At 44.6% G+C, this 18,220-nt stretch overlaps 1 protein-coding gene across 24 annotated transcripts in view; it reads left to right on the top strand.

Annotated features, from left to right (window-relative positions):
- macf1a (microtubule actin crosslinking factor 1a) overlaps window positions 1–18,220 on the top strand; it is a 218,798-nt gene that overhangs the window by 161,622 nt on the left and 38,956 nt on the right. The gene's annotated exons all lie outside the window — the stretch shown is intronic.

The raw sequence follows: 18,220 nt of genomic DNA, 5'->3' as shown, positions 1-18,220 counted from the left end.
CACGTATTGTAGTACATACTTGTGAGTGAGTACACAGTGTATTTGTCATTGGCTGAGGCAGTTATGATATCTGCTCGACTGTGTGGGAAAAACATGAGACAATCCAACTGAGTTCAGGGTGAAGAGGTTGCACTTGTTTGTGCTCACATATTTTTTTCCCCCGTTGAAACTAATTTGCACAGTTAAACAGAACATTTTCAGCGTAACATTAGCTTACATTCAGGGTCTCAGTGTCTGTGTGTCCAGTGTCATGAATAGTGACATTCAATATCTGTAGAGCCTCCGAGGAGGTCTGTATCCATCTTTTGCTCTTGCTCATACCTCTGGAGACCATGAGGTAAGAGAGTCTGTGTGTGTGCGTGTGTGCCTGTGTGTGTGTGTGTGTGTGTGTGTGTGTGTGTGTGTGAGACTCCTGTGGTGGTGTACGGAGTCAGAGACAGATTAGCTGAGTCACATACTTCTTTGAAATGTCCAACATGCTGCTGAATCACACAGCTTTTCTCCTTCATAGGACAGTTATGATGCTCTCAGTGTTTCCCGCAAACACACACACACACACTCTCTCTGTTTGATCTCTCTCTCTCTCTCTCTCTCATATACACGTATACCCACTTCATGGCATTCAGGCTCGTTTTGAACTTGTCAGCCTTGTCATTGTGGTGATGGACATCAGTCTTGATTTTATATTGTCTCGTTTGTTCCCTTCTCTTGTGGTTGACATCACATACTGTAACTGCATGGGAATCTCTGTGCTGCCTCTCTGTTGTTGATGTTGCTTTTACCTCAGGCATTTAACAGTTATTGTAGTTCAAGATGGTTTGTTGACACAGTCTCCACTAAGATGGTCCTCGTGGTGATCTTATGCGTTGGTCTCGGATCATTTAGAGTTAAACCCCTTGAAATCTGCCTTTAAAAGGGATCTAAGAGTGCCCATGCCACCCATGCTGTCACGAGATTTGTAGATTGTGAGTTGTAGGGTGTAGGTGTGTGGGTAGGTGTCTCTGTCCTCTTGAAAAGGGGGTTTTGTACAAGAAGCAACACTTTTAGCTCCACGTCATGTGTAGAGTAGGAATTTTTGATTGAAAGTATGTCAGAATCTTTGTATGATGTCAGCTTTAAACCAGCAATTATCTTGGTTATTTGTCAGTACTTTAAATCATTCAGTCTAAAAAATGGCAGAAAATTGTGCAAATGTCGGTCCCGATTTCCTGATTTCCTTACGAAACGTTACGTCATCAGATTTGTTTTATCTAAACCGCTGCTACCAACATTTTCCATGCACAAAGACATGAAACAGCGAAAAGCACTAGAATCCTTCACATTAGAGAGGCTGCGTTCAGCAAATCTGTGGCGTTTTTCTGCAGAATTGCCTCGAAAGACTTCTGTTGATTAATTGTCATTTTTTCCAGTAGTTAATTAATTTACTGCTTTTCCTTCTTTACAAGTCACTTGTTATTTAATAAATCCTGAATATAGTTTATAATGGCGTACACACAAAAACACTATTGGCTTTTTTTGTTGTTGTTGATTTTAAGTCGTGTGGTCATGATGTGATGATGTTCATCCATTTGGATGCCTTCTGAGCGAGGAATGAAGGAGGAAACGAGCCCGAAAACAGGCTTCACATAAATAGATTATAGTATCATCTCCTTCGTGTGATATTTTTACATTAGCACCAGAACGACTGCAGCTTGTTTCTGAATTTAAAGAGAAATTCCACTTAACTGTCTTGAATTGCATAGGAGCTGACCTCAGGAATTTGCTTTGCTGGCACCTTCATTGTATTTTATTGCGTTACTCCACTGCTCATTTTATGGGTACAGAAAGCTCTTTCAGTCTGACTACTATCATTAAAGAGCACATTTCCTTGCCATGATGTAATATCCTGTCCACTTTAGAAAACTATGCAAGTGTATGAGAGCTCAGGAGAAGTATGCACGAATCCTCATGCACAACCAGCACACTTAATTGTTTTTCTTTCTATCTGTGTTTGCTGTGATGCTCCATTTTTGAAAATGATTGACGATTCATGTGATACAAGCACTAATAATTTTTGTGCATTTGAAAAATGTAGTGGGACTCCTGCTGGTCCCCTTGAGACTTAACAGCTCCACTGTTGTTAAGATGTGTGGGAGGATCAAAGAAGATTTTTTTTCCTGTTTCTTTTCGTCTTTGTTCTTGCTTTTACATTCCTCTATTTTTTTCTCTGTCATCGTACCTTTCTTGATTTGGATATTTAATGAAACATCTTCACTGCCCTCACATCTTTTACTCGACCCACTAACCTCTCTGTGTCTGCTTGTTTTCTCCTCTTCTTCCCCCTCACCGGTCTCTTAATGAGAGCAAGCCGAGTAAATGTGCAGCATAGGACTAATGGAGAGAGGAGATAAAGAGGTGTTGAGAGAAGGAGGGAAGGATGAGGGGAGGGAGGGAGAGGTTCAGAGAGAGACAGAGAGAGCACTGTGAATAGCTAAATAGGCTACACTTGAAAAACAGAGCCAGATCAGACAAAGAGTTTGAGGCTGTTGCATGTTTTTTTATTGTCTGGTGTGCAGTTAAATGAATCACACCAGTGAGTAGGTTTACAGGTGTACTAACACTGCAAGTAATCTGCCTGAAGAAATACTTTAGTCATCACGATCCATGACTCAGTGACAAGTGCGTACTTTTTCCTGATTAAAAAAAAAACAACTTTATATAGAAAACCATGTTAACCACAGGAACTCATTAAGAACCAGCTTTCAAAGCCGGTTCTCCCTTTAATCTCGGCATCAGATTCAAGAAAATTTGCATTTTAGCATCTTTTGAGCAATATTTGAAGTATTAATTTGACGGGCCTGAATGAGCTAGAGGAACAGAAAGAGAATATATTTTTTAGTTCTTGTTGTTTATTTTTACAGGGACAGCGCACAATTAAAAGTAATTGCACCAGAGAAAGCTAGCCGCTAATTTGCATCTGTTATCCTTGGGCAGGTTGACAAAAAAAACAAAACACAGAGCAGCTAAAACACACTGTGAAAAATCACATAACATAAAAGTCTCTTATTGAGGACATTACACAACATAAAACAGCACAATATATAACAGTGATTTTAGCCAAATTAGTTGCATAAAAAATTCTTGACAACAAAAACAGAGTAGCTACTTAAAGGCTACCTAGTGTTGATGAAAGTCTGACTCGCTGTACAATATGTATGTAGTAAGGATGCATCTGGACCGAGCTGGACAAAATGAATTACTTGCATTGAATCTTTGAATTAAGAATTGTACGTAAATGTACCTTAGATTAAAATTTTATGTTGTTTTGTTCATAATATTTTACTCTTGTGTCCAAAAGGTCTTCTTGTTAGTGAACTAGATTGTTTTAATATGGTCTGTTCTGTTTATTTTTTATGCATCCTTTAGAAAAAAATAAATTACATTTAAAAAAAAAATAAAAAATAAAAAAAAAAAAAAGCCTTTTAAAGCATTACTTGGCAGATAAGATAAGCCCAAACGTAGGTGTTAATCATGTTATTCATGAAGATTTTCCTCCATTAAAGCTGTGAACTGCGAGCTGAGGTGCAGACAGACTGGTGGCAGACTGGGTGCAAAAGTAATAGCAGGGGCACCAGAATGTATAATAGCTACTGTCTGCGGGGTATGTAGAGCATGGAGAAATGGTCTGTCACTTTATCTGGGGGCAGAGGGGTATTTATAGGAGGGCAACGAAGGGAGGTTAGCAGCAAGAATAGAGAAAAGGACAGAAAAATAAGAGTCACAACAGGGTGGAAGATGGTAAATCATCACGGAGAGCAGGATGGCGAGGCAGGCTTACAGAGGCACAGGAAGACACAGTGACTCTATTTCATCTTTTTATTACTGTAGTTTATATTGCTTTTTATCCTCTTCTAATAGTCTGCAGGAGGAAGAGAGGGGTGAAAAGACGTGAAAATCTCTTTCGTCCACTCTTTTAAACCCCCCCCCCCCCCACCTCGCCCCGCTTTGTTTCCACCTTTCTCTCCGTCGCTCTCTGTTTCTCTGTAACCGATCCAGCTCGGCTCATTTCAAACCTAAACATGTCTGTCTGGCTCCAAAACAGACCAGGCCACCCCTCTCCCCTCTCCTCATCCTCCTTCCCCTCCCCCAACAGACCCCATTTCCAATCCAGAGGGATGATGTCATGCCGATGCTTAGAAAGACGAGGGGGCTCTGGAGTTGGTGTCTGTGTGTGCGTGTGTGTGCGCCGGTGGGTGGAGGGCAGCCATGGGATAAGGGGTCATGGGAGTGGGAGGTGATGTAGTCAGATTATTTTATAAACTTCCCAACCGTGATCTCACAGAGGATTACTGGGTCAATGAGAGAGAGGGAGATGGTGAAGTCTTCTCTTGTCCACTTCTTTATTGGCATTCCTGTCAAAAATTAGCTCTAGTTCATGATGCAGACATGTGTATGTGTATACCATAAGTACTTTTTTCGTCTCTAGCACCAACATTATAAGTAAAATATTTGGTATCAAATGTCTTTACTTCTGTGAATGCAATTCTTTGATCACAGTTATCATATCGCTATATATTGCTATAAATAGTGACACCATCTGTGTTTAGATTTGTTCCCTATAAACCTATTTTCACTTTGCAAGTGTGTCTGCCACTAGGCACGAAATCTCTCAGGAAAATGAAGGCTGACTGGCAATCCAGTTTCTATCTGCTTTCATATCTCCATTTATTAAATGAACGTCAGTTTGAGCAAAATTTTTGTACAGCTGCTTGGGCTCTGACAACATCTTTCATCTAAGAGCTTTGGCTTACATTAAATGAAAACAGGTTTTTGTAGCAAAACTTGTAATGCATCAACCTTACCAAACTTAGGTATACTTTCATATCTGTACTTTTTGGAAACATTACCCATCTTTAAAAACAAGTGGTCAACTTGAAAACATCTAGTGAACGTTCGCAGAGCCGCACCTTCAGTCCTCTGTCAGTGTCTACTTATGATGCATTAAGGGACGGTACTGAGTGTTTCTCCCTAGCATTTTGGAAGCGCTTGGAAGCCCAAAATCAACCACTGTAATTATGTGTGAAAAATGGACGAAAATGGATGTGAAGCGTAAAAGTATGCTTTGGGTTGCAATTGGAAGATAGTAAAATATGCGTAGACAGGCATGAGAAACAGCTACATGGCTGAAACGCCTCCTGCGTAGACATGCTGTATAATCACTCCCTGTTTACGAGTAAACTGCGTTTGCATTCTGAGTGTAGAGCTTATGTTCTGTATACTGCTCTCAAGATTCCCACAATGGGAACAATTGAAGTAGTGTCCATGTCTTTCTGCAGAAAGTCCCTCCGTACTCTGCGTCACATTTTGTAGATTAGAAAATTAGAGTCCTGCAACACATAAGAAAGTGTTTGAAATCCCAATTTACTGCTCACTAGAATGAACTACTGGATGTCTATTGTATAGAGATGTAGTGAAGAGTGGGGTTTTATATGAGAAACAGATCAAAAAGTTCTCTCTGTCGCTGGTTTGCAGTCAGAGTATTGCTATTTATCGAGTACATGTTTATACATGGCCATCCTGTCTGCACATATGTGCTACTGTGGAATCTATGTTTGTATTTAGGGTTGCTCCGTGGGCCGACGAGGTGTGTGTGTGTGTGTGTGTGTGTATATGCACTCTGCTTCAGAGGATGCTTCTAATTCCAGTCTTTTTCGGGGTGCAATCTGGAATCTCAGCTGTCTCCTCACCCCACCCTCACACACAAATACACGCACACACACATTAGGGTGTGGCATCAACATCCCTCTGCATGCCCTGGCTCCCTCCGTCCCTAAGCAGCTGACATAGTCTCTGGGTGGGATGAGACATACACACACACACATACACACACTGGTGTTTTAGCAGAGGGGCGTTACGAGGCTCTAAAGCCGTAGCTGCAGATGGACATTCCTGGGGAGGGCTGGTTAGTCTGGGTGACAGCAGAGCAGAAGGCATGTGTGTGTCTTTGAGCACACGCGTTTGTGAAAATCCCTGTCCTAAATCATGACTGCACGCCGCCCCTGTCTTCACCCCCACCATCTCCTTCTCCATCACACCTTTCACCTCCTCCCTCTTATTTTATCCTCCTACAGTCTCACTTATAGACTCTCCAGCTCATCTTCCTGCAGTCTATCCTCCTTGGAGAATCTGCAAGCCCATGACTCACTGTCCTTCCCCGCACCAACTGTGTCAGCAACTATTTAATGATGATGGGAGTAGAAGTCAAGCCAAACTGGGCCAGCAGCTCACTGGTTGTCTTTTGGCCCATGCTGTGAAGCTGGAGCTTGTCCTAATTTTTCACCTATAAAGCTGCTTACACATTCAAATTTTAGATTTGAGTAATTAGCAGTTAGTAAGTCAAATGTAGACATTTTGACTTTGGTGCCTGTCCAAAACGCTACCTTTTATTAATTCCTGAACTGGTTGAAAGATACCACAAACCAATGCAGTGTAAGCCATGAAGTGCTCTGGAGAGCCCATATTTAATGTGGACGGGTAAGAGGAATTCAGTGACATTTATGTTCTCGTCTGGAAATCATAAATCATGAAAATCCCAAGATAAAACTGCATGTCCAGCAGCTTTTTGAATGGTTGCTGCACAAGAGTGTTTTCAATTCTGACACACATTTTATCTCAGTAACAACATCCATATTTTAAGTGTTTAGAAAAATGCTCTCGATTTATCAAACTGAGCATGAACTGAATATACAGTTTATGTAAATCCTCAAAAACACATGATGAAACTGGCAACGAAAATTGTAGTGTAAAAGTATAAAGAAGCTGATGAACACTGTTTATGTGTTTGAAATTAAAATGTTTGCCCTGCCCATTCCATCTGGATGAGTTTCAGCAGGACACAGGGTTACGAGTTCACCTGTTAGCTGTTAGCAGCCATGTTGGCTCGCCTTATTCAAGCTCAAAGGTTGTTTGCAGTCAAAGGAGTTCAGTGTGTCAGAACCCAGTAACCCTCCCATGACTCCCTGGTTAATCCAAGTCATTCGTCATCTGGACAACAGCGCTATTAACTGGCTCACTGAATTTTCCTGGACTTAACTTTCTGTCTTGCTGTTCTCTTTCTGCCTTCGTGTTCATGTTTGCTCCCGGAGTGCATGACTCTGATTTCTGTGTGTGTGTTAATTTTTCTCTTGAGGGGCTGATTGGATCACACTAACATCATTTCTCTAATCATATAACCTGATTCGTCCGGCCAAACCTTCTTGTAACCAGTTGGCTTGCTCACACACATCTCTCGCCTCTATGTAGTGGTTGTTATGACTCTGCGTTGTATGATCTAAATATGTCTGGGACGTGTGTGTGCGTTTGTAACGTCTTAGCCTTTCCACTCTCAGGTCCTGTATTGTTTCAGCTGTTGTGAATTAGAAAGGCATGCCACGGCTCGGCCCTGCCTTCTCACTCTCCCTCTTTTTTCCTCTTTTCTTCTCTCAGTTAGAGAAATCCAATATGCTCTCCTGAGACAAGTTGAGACAAATATTTATTTTAAGATATTTCCCAAAAATGTATTTTAGAATACAAATATTATTTCATATATTCATATTTCAGAATGACGTAAGATTCACTCTTCTAACAAACACTTTTTATATGTAGTACTTTAAAAAAAAAATCATTTTGTATTATGTGTATGTATGTTTTTTGTATTATTTCCATACATCCACTCTGGGTAAGATGAAGCTATTCAGTGAAATATATATAATTAAACTAAGAACAAGAGACTTTATAATGTTAATGAGGTGATCAGAAATGTTTCTTCTTTCCATAAGTGAATAAACAAGATGTTCTCAGAGGAAAATAAGGTCCACAAAACACTTTTTGAAGCTAGAAAGGTGTTGTTTTTCTTTACTTAATACACTATGTCATAGCTGATACACCTGCTGCTTTAAAGCGACACTGAGTACAGAAATACAGACTTTTGCTGCTGCATTGTGCTGTAGAGGTGTACAGATCCTGGTGAGGAGGAGAACCAGGTGGGAGTGCGGATGTGTGGGAGGTGGAGGAAGCTCAAAGTAAAAAAGAAGGGAAGGTTGTGTTGTGTGTGTGTGTGTGTGCAAAAAAAAAAAAAAGAGATGACCTCCAGCAGTGACCTCTCAGCAGGCAGCCTCACAGGTGTTGTTTGGTGTGTGTGGGAGAGAGAAAGAAAGAGAAGGTCAGTGAAAGAAGGAAGCGAGGATAAGCCTATTTTTACCACACTAAAATGCCCCAAATGGTGTAAACCACCGCAGAGAATTGACCTCCAAAGTGTTTATAATGTGGAAAGTCCTTCCTGCGTTAATCGCACATGGACATTAAACTCCATCTGTAACATAGACAGCCAGCTGAATGAAAACGGCCCACAAAACCAGGCTGGGGAAAGTGTGAAGTTTTTATTTGCCTGAAAGAATGCATGTGCGGCGTGTGTGTGCACATGCAGACTAACTAACTGTTAAATTGAAAAGCTCACAAGCAGTGGCCCACCTGCACACGCCCGCACACACTCTGCAAATCAGCCAGAAAGTCTGAAACTACTATTATGGCCAGCAGTGGTGTGTGCAGATGATTGACAGCTGTGTTTATTGAAGTTATTGAGCATGGTGATGGAGGTCCATACTTCCTTATTTGCGTAGAAGTGTGTGTGTGCATGCATCAGAGTCTTTGTGTGTCTGTGTTGTGTGGGTGTCTGTGTGTGCGCGTGCATGTTAGCTAGGTCCAGGTCTCTTTGTGTCTGCCTCCTCGCCAGAGGAAGGTTGAGAACAATAAATGCTTTCACACACACAGGCAGGTGAAATGCTCTCCTAGTTAATATAAAACTACCCCAGAGAGTTGGAACGGAGGAGGGTGGGTGAGGAGAGTAAAAGCACAGGGAAAACGAAATGGCAGCCCCATTTTTCCTGCTGCCAGGTTACCACAGAGGGGGGCGGATGGAGAGAGATTGAAAAACAAGACATTGAGGAAGAAAATGACATTAAATGACAGTGTTTTAAAGAGATGGATTATGGATTTACTCTGGCTTGGGAGGGAGGGAGAAATAAAAGGAGAGAGACGGAGAAAAGTATATTTTCCTGTCGACAGGTGTTCCCCCATGAGCAAATAAACGACCCAGAAAAGTCAATAATACATACTTTATGCCTGCCACCTGTGTTTGTTTTTATGTCACTTAGCTTCACTAAGTGGTTTAGAGCCTCTAGACACAGACAAAGGCAGTGTGAGACTTAAAACTTAGAGAAAACCACAACAGCATTGCGTGTGAATAAGAGGCCATTTAGTGGACGCTGTGATCCAGAGTGCTATCCAGCACTAAGGTAGTAAAAGTTTGGCTCTACACTATGACCCCCCAGGGAAAATTAAACCCCTAATCCTCTCACTCCTTCACTGCTCTCTCACCACCTCCCTCCTCCTCGTTCCGTCAGTGGTGTGACTCTTAAACCAGCCGTAACGACTGAGGAATGAATGGAAATTAAAGGAGAGGAGGGGGTAGATCCGCAGGGGAATCAAGTTAAATCTTAAACAGATCATGGGGGGTCACGGAGGCATAGACTCATGTCTGTGTCAATAGTCAAGGAGTCAGAGGAAGAAGGGGTTGGGTAAAGGGCGTGATGAATGAGCAAATTAAAGAAGCTTAATCAGTTTATCAATCTCTCTTTGTCCTTTATGCTCCCTTTACTCTAATATATTTAGTTTATTTTCCCCACTGCCTGTCCTTCCACCTCTCCTGGTAGCTGGCCCACATCTGTGAATGCTTGGGTTTAAATCTTGTTGTGGTCTGTGTAGAGGGGATTGTCGGTTAGCCGTGGGTCACGCGAGAGTTTGTGAGCTCTGCATGTGTGTGTGGGTGTGTGCGACAAACCCCTTTTGTTTCTATGAAGACGTTTGCCTTGGACGCGGCAATGACAGCTGCAGCGCAACTGACAAGAGAGGGGGGTTGGGGGTGTGAGGGGGGAGGGAGGGAGGGCGGTGAAAAAGAAAGAGTGGAGTATTTAGCATATTTGACATGCAGGCCACGGTGCTGCTCTGTGCAGCAGTTGAGAAACGAGGGAGCTCCTCTTGTGAAAACTGAAAATGTATCTTTGGGCAGAGAAGTGAGCAAAAAAGAAAAGGACAGAAAGCAGGCGTGCTTTGGTTCAGATCAGCCAGGCTCTGCCAGGCTGCTTTAAACAAACAGACTCACTGAAGAAGAAGACAGAGGAGGCGGTGGAGAAGAACCACAACTGGCTCAGAACAGACTATAACTTTGTCTAACAAGAGAAAAACAAAGTGGTTTGAAGTTCCCTGCCTCTCCCCTGCAGGGCTGCAGGTTGCCATGTTTGCTGGTATCCCCCTTCTGACTTACTGGTTGACTGTTCAGAAGTTTTGTGTGGCATCCTGAAGGAACAGACAGCACCCCCCTCCTCTTCTCTTTTTTTGTGCACGGCCCCTTTTCCTCTTGGCCCCTCAGTCTCTGACACACACTCAGACACACACTCCCCAGCGGGATTGGGTTTCAGTGAAGGCGCAGACGGGAATGCACAAGTGGAGCCTGTGAATATCACAGACTTTTGTGTGGTGTGTGTGTGTGTGTGTGTGTGTATATATCTTTTCCATATTTATTTTCTACATCGGCAGCTCGTCTGCTACCACCAACTCTGCTTCAGCAACTCGAAACCTGTGAAAACTCTGACAAAGGAGGAAATAATGGAGTGAACAAGAACGGACTGGACTCACTTCCTTGTCTGCCTAAAGCCTGGACGATTGCTCTGGGAAAAAAAAGAGAGCTCATTACTGATAAGCTTTCTCTGCCGTCGGCTAACAGTCCCGCCCCCTCTCTCCCTACCTCTGTCTCTCCCTCCTTTCTGCTTTCTTTCTTGTTCTTTGACTCTGTATCATTTCGCTCTGAGGATAGTGTTTTTGTGCTCCAAAGGGGGGAGGCGGTTTGCCCCCTGAGAATTAAGAGTGGATTACAAAGCTGTGATGAATGCAGCCATGAATGTAGCCATCTCACATCACTAGCCCACTTCTCTCGTTCTCTCACCACATCAAATTTGGCAACAGCGGCGGGGAGAGTAATTGAGATACTGTATTATATCCCGCATGCTTGCCTGGAGGAAACCCTCATCTGCGTTATGTTACATTATATTACAGCGTTTATTCTTCTTTTTATTTTTCCTCCTTTTTTTTTTTTTATTTGGAAACAGTTTTAATAGCAGAATGTCGCTTGCTGCTCAGCATGGGATAATCAGCTGCATCCCAGCATTCATATAATATTTTTTGGTAACGAGCAAAATCCTCCTCTGCACAACTCTCTTTCTCTCTGGCTCCACGCCCCCTCGTACTACCCTGCCTCCCTCTATCGCTACTTTACGCCCCTACGCCTCTGTCTCTCTCTCTCTCTCTCTCGCTCTCTCTCTCTCTCCACGTCTCGTGTGTTTTTTTCTGTTTTTTTCAAGAGAGAGGAAACCAGCATGATTGGAGCACTTCCTGTGTTTTAATACCAATGCAGGAAACAGAACAAACGGAGCTGAATTCAAACACAAACAGCAAGAGCGCAGGGAGGGAGGTAGGGTGAGAGCGAGCGCAAAGAGAGAGAGAGAGAGCGAGCGAGAAAGAGGGACATGTGAGTGAGTGAGAGAGAGAGAGGAGACGAGGGGGGAGCAGCTATAGAGCGAGAGTGAGAGGAAAAGAGGGAGATTTTTTTAGCAGCTGCAAACCATTTCAGCTGTGTGGAGGCCTGAGAACACAGACTGGGAGTGAAAGAGAGAAAGAGAGCAAAGCTTTGGGAGCCCCACAAAGAGAGAAGGACAGAAAGGAAAAAGAGAGAAGAAGAACTGGGATTGCGTGGCACTTTGTTTCATTCTCAGTACGGAGTCAGGAGGAGGAGAGAGAAGACGGCAAAGAAAAGAGCGAAAGGGAAGGGAGCGTGTCCTGGGATTGTCTGCTGTTAAAGAGAGGGGAAGACGCTGCCTGCAAAGCAAAGCTTGGACTGGAGCTGGGAGGGCTGTCTGGGTCTTTGCCCTCTGGATACAGTCCCACGACTCACTGCTCTGCCCTGCTCGCCTGCCTGCCTGCCTGGCTGGTCCAGGATCCAGCCCCCAGCCCCCCTCTTTTCTATCTACCCCAGATGCCCTCTTTCACTCCAGCCTCAGCCCCTCCAAGATCCTGCCTGCTTTCGATCTACTGTATCACCTCTCCCCTGGAGCTGTGGATGATCTGAGGATGAGAGAGGGAGAGCAAGATAAAAGAAAAGAATTGAAGCATTGACAGGGATTTCTTCACGCAAAAGCAGACTGCTTTTCTCTTTGTTCAGGATTCAGCTTTTTTCTTCAAATCATGTGGATGGTGTGGTGGATTTTCTTTCACTAATGGGGACTGTTATGGCGGTGATGAGATGTCTTAGACAAAATTAGGGCTTATCCTCCAGACGCAAAGCCCTGATTCTTTGTGATGGAAGCAGAGGACAGAAAAAGAAAAGCTGTGGACTGCTTGAACACTCACCGGACCACAAAGTGGCAGTGACTTGGTAAAGGGATTTCTGTTTTCTTATTTTTCTCGAGTTGGATTTTCTTTCCTCAAAAAGCTCTAAAGGATAGACATTTTGCTTATTTTTTAATCTCTTAGTTACTGGATTTCATATTCCTCTTTAATTTTTCCTGCAAGGTACATTTTTTTTAACAAAGGGAGATGAAAGTGAAACAAATCCTTGGAGTATTGTACTTTCCTATTCATTGCACCCCACGCTGCCTTTCTTTTATATAACAGAGTGGGTTTTCTCACCTTAAAAGGAGACTTTTACACTTGCCTGCCTGCCGGCCTGCCTCTCACTGAGACTGCTGAAGTTGTCCAAGCACTCTCTGCCTTTTCCTGTTGTGCCACAGAGAGGAGAGGAGTCTGGAGGGGAAGGAGGGTCGAGGAATGAGTTGCTCTACATGAATATGGAGGAGATAGCCATACTCTGTGTTTCCGACAGTAAAACAAAGGGGTGTTATCTACGCGGTCCTCACCTCATCTCGGACTTTGCACTGCTCAGCGAGGAAGATGATGACTGTTTCTTTCCCCTCGTCCCTCTGTTCATCCTTCCACCTCTCCCTCATTCCTAACAGTCTTTTAAATAAACAGGGCTGGTGATTAATATGGTGCCAAGGGGGAGGGCTGTCTCTCTCACTCCCCCGCTGATGCCACACAGCATCTCAGAAAGACCAAGGAAATGCACCACTGTTGAAGTGACATAGTCAAGAACGCCACATGTACCAGTGGAATGAGACTGTGGATGATAACATTTGGAATATTTTTAGAATGTGAAACCTGAAGGATTTGTTTAATGCAGCCAAATGGACTGTTTGATTTTGTGGATTGTTGGACAACTGAAGGTAAAGGAATTCATTTTCCATAGAGATTCCTTTTTTGTGTCCTGTTTTTTTATGTGATTTGCCACACCGGCACCTTAAATAATAGGCTTTCTGTGGCATCCCAGCAGAAGTGAAAAGGACAGAATGGGAAAGCCCCTGAGCCGTCCGGACTGCCTGAGGCAGAACCCACGCTGCCTCGGGAAAGGTGATGAGGATGAGGCATACATAGAGGATTGCTACGTACCCCAGCGATCCATATATGATACTATGCGCATCAATGAACAGATTGATCAAGGGACCAAACTGTGTCAACCTTCCAGGAGCACTCTAGGCTCTGGTGGGGAGGTGAGAGGAGAGGGGAGTACTCTATCCAGCAATGGCACCATTGGAGCTGAGTTAGGTGGTGTTTTTGTCTCCAGGAATACAGATAATCCTGGTGGAGTGAAGAAACTAGATGAAAGAGTGATCTTTGATGCCTTAAAACTAACTGGTGATCTTCAGATAATGTCACCACCAGTTGGCATTGTAGGTTCAGGTCTGCCTATTGCCCCGTCCTCCTCTGGCTCTAGTGGTGTTGCAGCAGTGGCCAAGAGGCGGCATCAAGGTGGTGATAAAAGAGACAATCCGAACCGCCGTTCTTGGAAAGCTTTTATGCCGCCAAGTTATCCAGAGTTTGCTGAGAGACTTGAGTTCTCATCCACTGAAGGAGCTGAAAAGCGTCTGTCCGGGGCAGGGATTCCTCTGTCTCCTCTACAGCCCATTCCTACTCACCTCCCTCCATCCACCCCTACCTCATCAACTCCTTCCATACCTCCATACACACCCTCCCCACTATCATCTGCTCCCCACACTCCTCCTGTCTCCTGCTCGCCTTCTTTGACGCCCACAGTCAGCCCTGTGCCTCCTCTCCAGCAGCATCTGCTCAGCAGGCAAAAGCAGGCTCATCCTGTGCTGCAGAAGCAACACAGACAGACTCATGCGGTGCCTTTGCCTACCAAAGAACAGTTACCTGCATATGGCCAGACACAGGCACCCCAGGCTTCTGGAAATACACCACAGCAGAGCCCCACTACATCCAGACAGGTAGAGATAAAAAGGGAGGGGCACAGACGGGTTCCTAGCTCTTCTAAAGCTGGAATTAGGCAGATCCCAGAGGAGCCTGTTGAGTCAATGAAGACATCAGATTCAGAGAGGGACTCTCCTCTTTTGGACCAGGACCAGGGGGACAATGCTCCTCTCATCCCACCAAAACCAGTATTCTGCCCTCCTACCAAGGCCCGCACCTGGCCCCGCAGTATAACACCAGGGAAAAGAACCCAGGTCGGCCTTAGACACAACTTCCCTGTCCTCCCCCCTTTGCCTCCCCTACTGGGTGAGGAAAGCAACACAGATGAAGAGTCACTTTATTTACTAGACCCCCCATCTCCATTCCTGCAGGAGGAGGAAGGGTTAGTGTATGGAGGTCTGCCTCTCTCCCCCTGTATCAGTCAGGAGGGAGGTGAAGAGGGGCTGCTTGGTTGGGGTGCTCAGGGCAGTGAGCTCAGAGAACGCACAGCCTCCGAACTCAAATTTGAGGAGGACGAACGCAGGATACTTGAGGAGCTTGAAGAACATGAACAGGAAGAGTGCAGGAAAATGATGGAGGAGGAGGAGGAGGAGGAGGAGGAGGAGGAGGATGCGTGGAAAAAAGAAAAGGATAAAGCAGAGGAGGAGAGAGCTCAGAGAGAGGAGCGAGAGTGGGAGGCAGTTCTTAAATTAGAGAATCGGGAGATAATTGACCAGTCTTGGGATAGGGAAATACTGGAATCAGAGGGATGGAGTTTAACGGGCTCCTCTGGACATTGGCCTGTATTGACCCCCCCTACAGGGTTTGGAGGCCCTGGGGTTCCCAGTGTCTCCCCCTGCCCCAGCTCAGGGGCTGAGTCAGATGACCTCTTCCTAGAGCTGGAGAGGCAATGTCAAGAGGATGAAGGACAGGAGGGGGTGGAGATGAGTGTAGACCCTGAGCCTTTTGATCCCTACACACTTCCTTGTTTAGAGGAAGAGGAAGAGGACAGAGAGGAAGAAACATCGACTGCCTGGGTAGATTATGAAGGGACTCTTCCTCTAGATGAAGTTAACTCTGTAGAGCCTGATAGCATTGCACCAGGCTTAGAAAATATCACTACGGACTCTAATTTAAATCACTCTGAGCACATAAAACAGATAACGAACTTTAACTTGGTGCGTGCACAAGACTGTGAAAAGGAGCATGGTTTCATTGATGAAGAATGTGATGTTGACTATAACGAGGAAAAGGCAGAAGTAGAGGAAGAGGAGATGAGTTACCCAACAGACTCTGCTCTTGGTCAACAACTCGAGTCGGACTCCAGCGGGGTCCACATGTCCCAACCCGACAGAACTGCTATTAGTGATATTACTCAGACAGACTGTGAACAGAGGAGACCAGAGCAGACTGAAACAGACCCAGATAGTGGAGCATCATCTGAGCGTGATAGCGATGACTGTGAAGAGAGAGCCTCCTCTCCATCTCGAAGCCCTCTGAACCCTTACGCCGAGGAGGTGGAGGAGGATGTTGAGCAGGATGAGGGAGAATTGAAAGAGGAAGAGGAGCTAGGAACAGAGTGGGATGTGTATGACCAATCTGAGCCAAGTTTGGACAGTAGCGAGGGAGTTCTCATGGATCACTCCCTTGAGCCTCTACACACAGTTGAAAAAGAAATCGACAGTGAATGTACACAGGATGTTGATGTTGAAACTTCCTGTCAAGAAGATCCAGTCCCCTCAGAGATTAGCAAACCTGTGGTGGCAATAACTTGTGACACAGAAGGGACATGTTTTGCTTCAGAGACTTTTGTTGTCACTTCAGATGTAGTCTCAGGACTGGACATGCCTGGACAAGATTTAGATCTGGAAACTACATCAGCAGTGACAGCTAGTACCCCAAAATCCGACTCTGTTCCTCTCGTACTTTCTCAACATACAGACTCAACTCCCACTTCCTCTTTACCTCAGTCCCCATCTAAATCAGATTCTTGTGGTGCTGGGTTGGATACTAAAGATGCAGAGGCGTTTGTGATATCAGATAGTTTTGTTTACCTGGCTGTGTCTGCACCTCCCCAGTACCCCAATGATTGTCCCCCATCTCCTCTTGAGGACTCCATTCCCCCAAGTCCTGTCCCTAAACCTCCTTGCTGCCAAGACACGGAAGAGGAAGGAGCCTTACTTTCCCCTGACAGCTTTGTTTACATGGCAGCACCTGAACGGCCCCAACCTGGGCCCTCAGATGTCTCTTCAGCCTGTGAAGATACTCAGGAGATGGACTTGGACTCATACTCTGAAGGGACCCAGTCAGGGATGGACGGGGTAGAGTTTGTCCTCGGCTCTATGACAGGGGACAGTGACTGGGAGTCAGATGGTTCTGCTCTGGACTTTCCTCCACTCATGCCCACAGACCAGGCCTGGGACCAACTCGAGCCTGGCCTGCTACAGAGCCTATTCACACAGACAGAGACAGGCCAGGCACTGGCCATTAGGCCCCAGGAAGACGGGCCTCAGACAGGGGCCACAGCTTGTCCCACAGACACGCTCTTAGAATCTGGATGGAGCTCTAATGCCGAGAATGAATCAACAACTATATTACCAAGTTCCAACACTGACGCAGAGGTATGCTCTCATTCCAGTTTTTTTAAATTGATAAAATTGATTTCCATAAAACACTCTATTCAGAAGTTTGTGTTGGTTCTGTTGTGCAGTTGCTGGAGCACAATTGAGTAATTGTAGGTGAACCATACAATCATGCTGTAACATGGGAATAGACATAAAAGAAAGAGCTTGCATCTGGGAGGTGGTTTACTTCGCACTTTTATATTTATCTATTCAAGCTTTAGCAGAAGGACTAATCCAGAGTGATTTAAACAGATATAACACTAGAATATGGCTTCCATAAATCGCAGAGTAGAAAGAATTAATTCAAACAAACCACAGAGACCCTGGTTCATTTAACTGCTTAGAAAGAATTGATGGGCAAGTGGTGAAAGCTGAGCAAATATCTGTTTTTAGCGATGAATACATTCGATGTGGACATGTGGACACACGGAGGCATAGCGTGGAAAAAGAATTGGGTCAGGTAGCTGAGCGTTGAGTACGACTGATGTAGACATAGCATGGAAAATGTATGTGGGGGGGTGAAGTTATGTAGACGCCATAATTAGCTAGTTGTGTTTGAGTAGTAGGGCTTAAAACGATTGCAATATGATGCCCAGTGGGGGGTTTTGCTACTTATGGGAAACTACCCTCGGGGTTGCTCAGTATGTGTGTGTGCGCACATGGTGTGTGTTTGAGTCGGGGGTCAGCGCTAATCTACAGTGCATGCACATATTTGAGATTGATCACATGTTTATTTGTGTGAAGCTTAAAGAGCTGTCTGTGCTTGCAGGCCTACTTATAATGCTGATCTCAAGCGGAGAGTTTGCAGCATTCTCTAAAGGACACGCTGTTGTTGTGTTTACACTGTCTGTATATAAAGTAGAGAATGCTGTGTTTCCATACAAAGTCATGGGAGCTGGGTGTGACCCAGCTGTGTATGTACATAAAGTGATGCCTGCCAAATTTTCCCTTCTTGTTTAAACAATTTGCGAGAAAGGTCAGCGTTTGATGAGGCTGTGTGTTTGTAAATGGAGCAAGGCTTCTGGCCGAGTTTCACAATTTGGGTTGATTTGGTTTCAGAGAATGTAATCACTGTTGCAGTGTACACAGTGTTGCTGCTGTGTTGAGACACGGATCTGAAATTGATATTCTATAAATGCTGTGAGATTAACTCGCTGCGGAGCTGACACAGAGGACTGTCAGTGTGACTGTGTCTCAGTCTGGTCTCTCTGCATTAATCTGCA

Source organism: Acanthopagrus latus, chromosome 3 (genome assembly GCF_904848185.1).
Source record: "Acanthopagrus latus isolate v.2019 chromosome 3, fAcaLat1.1, whole genome shotgun sequence".
Taxonomy (NCBI): Eukaryota; Metazoa; Chordata; class Actinopteri; order Spariformes; family Sparidae; genus Acanthopagrus; species Acanthopagrus latus.
This window is presented reverse-complemented; position numbering and strand designations above follow the sequence as displayed.